This window comes from Thalia democratica, chromosome 4 (assembly GCF_965202585.1).
Source record: "Thalia democratica chromosome 4, ktThaDemo2.hap1.1, whole genome shotgun sequence".
Taxonomy (NCBI): domain Eukaryota; kingdom Metazoa; phylum Chordata; class Thaliacea; order Salpida; family Salpidae; genus Thalia; species Thalia democratica.
The window spans coordinates 69,606,061-69,616,920 of NC_139168.1; positions in this window are offsets into that span (position 1 = coordinate 69,606,061).

Consider the following 10,860-nt stretch of genomic DNA (forward strand, 5'->3'; position numbering starts at 1 on the left):
AAGTATCCACTTGACAAAAACTATTCACGTCCAACAGAGCTACCAGTAGCTTTTTGTCATAGACGAGCTTCAAAGCTATGTAAACTTCAACGTTATTTTTCTTTATTTAGACGTAGTAGCATTGAACAAAATAAGAAAATTAAAAAAAAAGTACAGTGCTTTTTTTTTGCTTTAAGCTTTGTTGATCTAATAAATTAAATTAACACTCTTAATGGTAGATACTCAATGAAATTAACTAAACATTGTAGTTACACTATTCTTTTTTTTGTTTTGTTTTGCAAACTTTTGTTTGTTTACCTTTGTATCAAATATTTTATATAAAAACTACTTCAAACTAACAGTTTTTTTTTTTGATAGACAGGCTTCAAAGCTATGTAAACTTCAACGTTTTTTTTCTTGTTTTCGACATGGCTATTTTGTAGTAAACAAAATATCAAAGAAGTGTTATAGTCGTTTTCTGTATGCCAGAAGTTTAGTTGATTCGTACAAAAACAGTGCTGTTAATTGATAATTACCTTGTTATTTTTCTTTATTGCAGTTTATACTAGTAAGCTTTTTGTGACGCAACGTTATACAAATTTAACGTTATTTTTCTTATCTTATAAGTAGTAATATTAAAGATAAAATTGTAGTTAAAAAATATTGTGTTGCTTTTTTATGCTTTAAGCTTGGTTAGTTTCCACAATTAAATTGATAAAAACCTAATCAAAACAATAAATTATTACAAATATACCTTTCGTAAAAAAATTAGATTTTGTGTAACAAACTTCAGTTTTTGTTGACCTAAAATTCTTACTAATAAACTAATTTAAAATAGTTGGTTTTTTGTGAGAGATGAGCTTTAAAGCTATGTTAACTTAACCTTTGTTTTTTTACCTTGAATCCAGTAGTTTTTGCGGAATAAAATTCACTAAAAAGAAAGATCATTTGTTATGCTATAGGTTTTATTGATTAAATAATGAAAATACAGTTATTAATAGAATTGTATCTAGTTCAATTAATTTTTTTATGTAGTTTGATTTATTTTTCTCAGATTGTTTAGTGTAAGTTTTTATTATTTAACTATTACGTTAAATTATTTACTACTTAACGAAGTAAAATACAATAACAGATAAGCTTGCAAGTAATAAAAAAAAATAACATAATTTTTGACCGTTTTAAACTAGGTTTTAAGCAATACACAACAATAAAACAGTTAAGAAACACATAAAGTCTACACTTTACACGATCGTAAGTATTTATATAAGAAATATAGTTTGCATAAAATTATTAATAACATTTTTATTTCTAGTTTAATAAAGTTCATAATTTTCAAGGTAGTTTATAAACAGTTGTTAATCATTAACAGTTAAACGTTTATTTATACGCTTAAACACAAATAGTACTTTTTTTTAAGTTTTTTTTGTAAGCTATAAAAGTAAAATTAGTAAATTTTCATTTTAAAATATCTTTTATTTCAAAAACAAAACACCTAAAACGCCTTTTGTTACAAAAAAAATGTATTAGTAGTATCAAAAATTAGAAAATTTATTTTGGTTTAAAAATTTCAAATAATCTGTAAATCTTTGAAAACACTTCACATGTTTGTTATAACTTCACCTAAATAATTACCTGTGTATATTTTTTACAATGAAAAAATAAATTAAAATTTAAAAACGGAAAAGAGATATTACAACTAATTAATATTCTAGAAAACAAAGAAAAACTTGTTTTTAACTTACTTCAAATTCTTAAGATTTACTAAAGTTCTTAGAACTTTTAATTCAATGCTCTGTAAAACATTTTAGACCTAGTACAATAATACAAATGTTTATCAGAATTTAAGTTTAACTATAATCAGTAATAATATTACACATAACGTATTGAACTTAATCTTATGCTAGATAAACTTAAAAAAATATTTAAATGGGATTTCAAAACAGGTAAATAAACTTTGTACGCAAAGACGATTAAATAGTTAAAATTGATAATAAGCATTAACATTAAAAGACAAGTTTATTAGTTTAAAAACACTTACCTGAAATTTAATTGTTTTACATAGTTCGGTCAAAAACAACATATAATTTCAAAAATCCTTTATCAAGGCTTTCAAGTATTTGTAACAAGAGCAACGTAGTACAAAGTTTTTAGTAAAAATAACAATTAGTTGCAAAAAGTGACCATAATGTAAACAACTTAATAAATCTTAAAAAAATTAACAACACTATTCATACTTTAAAGCTGTGTTTGATGTTTAATGACTTAACGAAATTAGTTAATAAATAAATTTTAATAATAAGTAATAATAAAGTTATTTTAATATAATTTTTTTGACTATTAACTGTTTGAAGTTATTTGAAAATAAAACTTAAAACTATACTTTTTAGATACTCTAAATAATGTTTAGCTTTCTTCATACATTTAAGTTTTCCAAAATGATTTATTTCATACGAATAAAAAATCAGTTTTAAACAATAGTTTGTAGTAGTTTAAATTTAAAAAATAGATTAAAAAAAAATACTCATAAATTATTAACTATAAGTTTTTTTTAACATTTAAGTCTAAACAAAATTCATTTAAATAATTTTGAATCATTATAAGAAAGTTACAATAAAAATGTTGGACACAATTTTTGGTATGTATTCTTACAATTAAAGTATCCACAGTAAATGTTTTAGTGTGTTAGAAACTTATATTTAAAATATATTATTACTTTAGTTATTTTTTCTTAGTGAACATAAAGCACATGTGCGTAAACCACCTTCAGCATTTAAAAAATTTACAAAACCTTTGATAACCTAAAAGTTATAAAAGCTTTCAACCTTTATTGAAAAGTACTTACTAAATTATAAAAGTATTAGAACTGATATAGAAACTTATTACTTTTTGAAACTGGCTAAATAAAGTTTATGTGAACAAAAATATTTTACGAAACTTTGATTGTCTCACTAGAAAGTAAGAAAATTAGTTTGTAGTAAGTTAATTGGTAATTTAAACAAAACTTGTTTATTTACTTTAGTTTTTGAAACATAGTTAGCTTATTATTTATAATTTAATACTTTCATATAAAATGCTTTGCTAGATTGATATGATTCTAAATCCGTTAAATTTTAGAAAGAAAACTATAATACGTGTATTAAAGATTTTTATACTATTTAGAAGTTTATTTAAATTTTTTTTTTTGTTAAGTTAGTGTCAACAGAAATTCCTTTGAAGTTAAATTTGTTTTCTAGTTATATTAGATCGAACGACGTTAAATACTAATTTATATTATTTTTTAACACGGTTAAAATGCAATTAAAATAGCATTTAAAGTTTATACTATTAAAATGAATAACAATATAGTTTTTTAAAAGGCGAAACGTTAAAAAAGTATTTTGTAAAAACCAACCGTTATGCTAAGTAGATTAAGGGTATTTACACTTTTGATATTAGTTTATTTTCTATTTAATGCTTAAATATCATAAATTTTTAAATGATTATAGATGAAAAATAGTTGAAAATTTATGTGAAAGTAAATGATTACAAGTGATACCCAATTAACTTGTTCTAAAACCAAAACTTAAAAAAGAAACCAGGTGTTTTGTTCAGTTTAACTTTGAAGCCTGTCAAATGTTCGGAAGTAGGGTTAGACATGAAAGCTTTTCAGATTATTAATTTTCTAATATGTTATTTTCGTTATGTAAAAACACTTAAAGTATTTAACAAATTGAAAATGTTTCAAGTAAAATGTTTGACTTTAAACTATGAACAAAACTGACGTAACTTTCTATTGCTGAGTAATTTAAAAATATTTGTTAATTACAGCTAAAGTTAATTATTTTTAATTTCGTCGTTGGAGCGTATGTCGACAAAACAACCTGATCATAAAAACAATTTTATATAGTAGTATTACAATAAACTCATTACAATTTTAGAATAAATTTTATGTTACAAAACTTCCGTTCCTAGTAGATGTGGCCTAAGAAAGATATACAATTAAGCTTTTTTAATTTAAGAAGTAGCAATTTTTAATTTATTAAACCAGCTGTTTAAAAGTATTTATAGGTCTGAGTTTATTTTAATTCATAAATTTACATTTTGTAACATTGTTACAATATATTCTGCATTTTTGTGTAAAATCTAATTTAGCTGGAAAATGTTAAAAAGTTGAAAAAACCTTTTTAGTGGATTTGTGTTGCTATTGATTGATTAGTTGCAAAACGTAACAACTTCCAGATATGATAACTCAACTATAATAATGTTCAAATATGGTCCATAACTAGTTTAAAACCAAAGTTATTTTCAGTTATTTTTTATGTATTTCAACAATGTTAGATACTACTGATACAAAATACAATTATGTTTGAATGCGGTTTTTCTCAAGAAAGCAAAAAATCAACTTTTTCTTTTTTAAAACACAAAGTTTGCACAAAAAGTTAAAAAACATTTGTTGTAATTATAATTAAAAACTACAAGTTAAACTTATGAATTATGTAATGACGATTGTACAAATAATAAGCTGTCATAAACTTGTTTAAAACGTTAGCTTTTAATTTACGGAAGTTCGTTTAGTAAACTATAAAATCCTTTATTTAATAGGTTTTACTACTATAACTTGTCTAGTTGTAGCTACATATTTGTATATATAATAGCTTTTATAATTTAATAAGGTTTCAAGTTTAACTACTTCAGAAACAGACTTTCAAATTATGAACTTAGCTATGAGTTAATGATCACGGTTTCGAAGATACGCAACTTAGTTTTTTTTTTTTTACTCCTAAAGTCTACCTAAATGTTAATTTTAATGAATGAGTCAAACTATATTCAACTAAATCCAGACAGTACAGTAGTTTTATAATAACTAGCTAAAATCAATAGACTTTGTTTTATCAACTTAGTTTATTGTATACATAATAACTTAGAAAACGACAAAAAACGATTAGAATCAACTCAAACAAACAAAATTTAAACACAAATAGAAATTTCACAAAAAAATATCACACAAAGTCAGCCAAACGAAATAACTCTACTATTTTTCAGCATTGCTTTATCTTCCTTTCTTACCTTTTCGCTTATTCTTTTTCTTTTTACTTCCTTGAATTTTCTTCGAACCAACTTCATTAGGTTTCGTACCGGTGATTTGTTGAACACTATCTTGAACAGCACCACCCTCCTGATTTATTGAAGCAGGTACGTCAGCCTTAACATGATCATTTGCATCGGATGCGTCACAATTTGCTTTTTCATCAGCAACGCCACTTTCCTGTTCAACTTCTGCTAGTGCGTCACGATTGCCTTCATATCGTCCAGCAGCAGCGCTACTTTCCTGATTAGGGTCGCCCTCACAATTGGCTTCATCTTGTCCAGCAGCAGCGTTACTTTCCTGATTAGGGTTGCCCTCACAGTAGGTTTCATCTTGTTCAGCAGTAGCGTTACTTTCCTGATTAGGGTTGCCCTCACAGTCAGGCTGTTGCTCTTCGGTCTCCTCAGGTGCGACAGTCTGTTTGTTGTTGGCACAATGTTCAGCATCTTCTTTCTCATACTCATCTTCATATTTGCCTTCCTTATCATTCAAAGATCGTAACTCATCAACTGTACCAGGATTAACAGCCATACTGTTCATATCATCTTGCTGTTCGGAATTGTTCAAAACAACTACAGCCATCATTTCATTATCTCTCATAACTCTTTTAGAACCATTAGTTTCAGAATCACCCTCCTCATATTTAGTATTTTTACAAGCCTCAGCACCTTTGTGAACATTTGCATGTTCAGCACTTTCTTTATTATTAGGTGGAACAGCGGAATGTTGTGCACCAGGTTCAGCCATCTCAGACTTATCATCTGATAGAACAGATTTGATTGATGATTTTATCTCCCGCCAAAACTGACCGTCGTTGTTTTTATGGTCCCACACCATGGCGCCCGCTAGTGACAATCCGCAAACAACAAGTAAATCACTCAACTCAACATTTGCCTTTAAACTTGCCAATTTTTTATCCATCTTGCTTTTATAACCTGTTTCAAATTAAAATTTAATTTACAAAATTTTTTAAAATTTGTAAATGAATTGGCAATTAAAATTTAACACTACATATTTTAAAAATTAAAATTAAAAGTTACAAGTATTCTAAAGTATTTTTTTTTTTAAAACATCATCAAATTTTTTTTATTTTTTAAAGCATTAGAACTACGCTATAAGAAAACGTTTTTTATTTAAAAGACTTCATTTAGCTTGTGGTAAAACTTGGCCTTAACTGTAGCTACAAAACTTACTTAGATGACAACATTTTGATCAAAATAAATATATTCTTAAAAATTGTATAAAACAAAAAAAACATTTTGGCTTACGTCACTTGTTACAACTTAAATGTAAACAATATTTTATTTAGCCGTTTAGCAATTCATAGACTTTGTAGATTGTATACATATCAGTAAAATTTTATATTACATTAAGATGTGTTTGAATAACAATAGGTTTCAATTGCTAAAATAGTTCAGTGTTTAGTGTAAGTTTCTATCTTATTTTAGCTTAATGATTGTAAAAACCTATCAAAACTTATATTACTTATAAAAGCATTAGTTTACAAGTTAAGCTTTTTAAAAAAGTTAATACTAACTAAGTTAACTAAGTTAATGAAAAACAACTTACAACTTCCAGGAAGTGAAAAGATTCTGTATTAGATTTACAAAAAAATGCTTATTTATACATATTAGCTAAACTAATCTACCTAATCATTAAGCGATAACTGAAATTATTTGATTATTATTTTACTATAACTTTAAGTGAATAATGAGCATTATTATTCACATTTGTAAAAACTTATCTCAAGTCTAAATATTTTTATTATTTTCTTAGTATAAATTTTAAAACGAAATGACTTATATAACTTATTAAGAACTTTAAACAAAATTTTAGAATTTATTATTTAAAGACGTATTTAAAACAAGTAGTTTTATAAGCTAACTTTGATAAAAATCCAGTATTAAAATGCTAAACAAAAATTAAATATCACAAAAACATTAAACGACATAGATAAAAAACCTAATAAAAATTATAAGTTCCTTAAAACGTCTACTATTTAAAACTTTTCTTTGAGTTCTACTTATCAATTTTTAGTAGCTTTGAAGTTAAAATTAAAGTAAATGTTAAAAAAAAAGCGTAATTATATACATACTTTTGTGTTTTTTGTAAGTTATTTGATTTATATGACGCAAACTACATATAAACATTTTGTAAATACTTACTTTAATTTTAGTCATATAGACAATATTTTAGATTTATACGTTTAACAATAAAAATTTAAACTCACTATGATGAACAAACTAATTAGGTTTGGAGTAATACTACAAAAAATTATTCGAAATATTAATACAACTATAACTTTAATAAAGACTATTAAGCGATTATTATACATAACGTACAAGACTTGATTTGATATGCAATAAGATTAAACATTATATATGCAATTAAAAAATTAAATTTCATGTTGTACGCAAGTATGATAAAATAATAAAATATGTTTAAAAATATCAACTTTTACGAAGAAGTAAACTAGTTATAATTTATTTGTTTTAAGGTTTTCCAAAAAAAAACTTTTGATAAATACTTAATCAAAGTCTCAACGTGTTCTAAAAAAAGCAACCTGGTACAAAGTTTCTAGCAATAACGAATATTAGTTAAAATAAGTTAACTTAATGTACAGAACTTAATAAATCATTATAAGTATCGTCAGAATTCATACTTCAAAATATCGATTTGTGTTTAATGATTGAACGAAAACAATTAGTTAACAGTTTCTGATAATAAAAAACAACTATACCAGTTTTTCGAACAATAATGGCTCGGGTGACATTTAAAAGTGATATTTTTTACTTGATTATTTAAAGTCTTCAATAATATTTAAATAGTTATACGTTAGTATTTGAAAAAATAGTTCGCTTCATACGTATGTAAAAAAAAGTTAGTTGAACAGTAATTTGTATAACGTGAATGTAAAATAAATTACTTACTACAAAATGTTGAACTAAAAAAGAAATATTTTCTTAATTTAAAATCAGTTTCATAAAAACAATTCATAATCAACTTAACAAAGTTATAAAAAATATATTGGGTACTTCATTTTTGTATGTTTTGATAATAATTGCAAAATACGAAATTAATGATTAGTATGTGTTTCTAATATTGAAAACAAATATAACTTGTAAAACATTCTAGTTTATTTTTGTTAGTAAACCTACAAAATATTAGTTTTAAACCACCCTTAGTAAAAAAAAACGTGTATTTTACAGGAGAAGCTATAACGTATATATAACGTATTTGAGAAAGTTTAAGAGCATACATCTCATAAGAAATGTTTAAAAAGTCGTATTAAAAGAGAAACTTTTAATAAAACAACTAACCGTTTGGCTTACAGTGTAGATTTAAGTTATTTACATTTTAGTTTTTTTTTTCAACTTTTTGCTTGAAAATTTCCATTTATTTTTAGGAATGTATAATTCTGTTTTCTTATATTTATGTATAAGTAAGTTATTACAGGTGCTACCTAATTTCCTTACTAACTATCATATTTTATGATCGAAACTAAACAAAAAGTTGCTTTTTTACAGTTTAACTATGAAGCGTGTCAAGTATTCGAAAGTAGGGTTAGACATGAAAGCTTTCCAGATAATTAATTTTCGTAATAACTCATTTCCGCTATGAAAAACACTTAAAAGTGTTTACAAATCAAAGTATTTCTTAGAAATAAAATACTGGACTTATTTTAAATACAAATAAAACTAGCATTACACTCTATGACTGTGTAATTTATAAGCTTTTGTTTTATAAGTTACAGTTAAAAATGTAAGTGTTATTTATTTCTCGTATCTGAACAAAATACTCGGAACATAAAAACAACTTACATAATATCTAATATTAATATCTATTCAATTAGTAAAACAATAAACAAATTTCAAGTTGTACTATGTTTAATTTAGCTGTTACAAAACTTCTATTTCTAACAGAGGTAGCACGATATATATTTTTTATGCTTTTTTCGAAACTTTGAAATTAAGCAATTAATTATTTGAAATTAATCACTTCAACCAGTTGTTGGCATTGAAAATAACTTATATATCTGAACTAGTTTTAGATCATAGCTTATCATTTATAAACATTTAACACAAACCACTTTTCTTTGGTGACAAAATTACTGTGGCGGGAAACTGAATTTCTGTTATATTGCAATGCAATAACGAGTTTTGTAGTCTATTTTTGTATTCAAGTTTTTTGCTTTTGGTTGACTGATTGTAAAACGTAACAACTTTCGGTTGTTGAAACTGTTTTTAGATTTTAACTATGTCTAAAACCTTATTTTATGTACTTTTAAGTTTAAATGCAATTGGATAAAAGTAAAAGATGCTGTTATTAAGTTTTAACTAAAGCCGTACTTACACTATTTTTATAATTTTACAGAATGATATTATGTAGGGAATTATATATAAATGAAAAGTGTACTTCAAGGTCATTGTGATGTCATATTTCCTGAGTAAGCTTTTTTTTTATTTTTTATTTTTTTATACTCTATTCCCTAACATAACTACTGAATCATATTGACAATTAATTTAAAAACAATGTGTAATAATCTAAATTATAATAAACATAATGAAATACTTTATTTGCCGACTCAACGAATACTCAAATTAGATTAAGTTCTACGTATACTATCCGGTATAAATACAACATCATTAGGCGTGACCTAAATTTGAAAAATTTATCAAGGAAAAATTGCGTCTAAAAATATTTTGATCCAAACTTACTTTCTAGATGTAAAAATAGAATTATTACAAATTAGCTAAAATAGAATCGAAACTACAAAGTATGTGTTTTACTAACTAGCCTATTGTTATTATGAAGAATGCAACCTACAGTGGTAGTGAAAGAATACAAAACAATCAAGCCAACAACAGACGATTTATGTTGTCAAAGAGTGTGTTTTATACTAAATAATATATACTGTAAACTTTATGGATAATTAGTTTTTATTAAAACAAACTAGTTATATAACGTGATGGATTCCAATTAATTTTTTTAATTAAAATCTTATATATAAATATATATCTTAAATTGTGTTTTACCTATTTTAGAAAGTAAATAATTAACTTTTTCATGATGAAAACACAGAGCTTGCCAAAAAAGTTGAAAACGTTGGTTAATAATAAAATTAAAAATTAAAAACTAAACTTAAGATTGGTTAATATAATGACGAATATACAGATAATAAATTGTCAAAAACTAGTTCAAAATCTTTTGCTACGCTGCAGAAAACTTTGGGTCCTAACTTACATACTAGATAATTATTCCATTGTTTACAAAACTATAAAAATTCTCAATTATCAAACCTTACTACTTCAATTTGTCTAGTTTTAGCTATAAATTTGCATAAATAATAGCTTTAAATATTTAATAAGGCTATAAGTTTTACTATTCCAGAAATAAACAATTAGTATTTAAATCATGATCTTGGCTGTAAGTCAATGATCATGATATCAAAGATACACAACCGTGCTTTTTTTTCATGTAGAATCTTACCTACAATGTTAGTTTTAATGAAGCAGTTAAATTTTATTCCACTAATTACATACAGTAAATGGTTTTTAATACAGCTAGCTAAGATGATAAGACTTTGTTTTATCGACTTAGTTTATTGTATACATAAAAACTTAGAAAACAACAAAAAGATCATTAGAATCAACTCAACCAATTAAATTTGAAACACAAATAGAAAATTCACGAAAAAAATATCACATAAAGTCAGCCAAACAAAATAACGCAACCATTTGCCAGCTTTGTTTCGTCTTTTATCTTTTTTCTTCTTCTTGTTTTTGTTTTCTTGATTTTTCTTCGAACCAACAGGA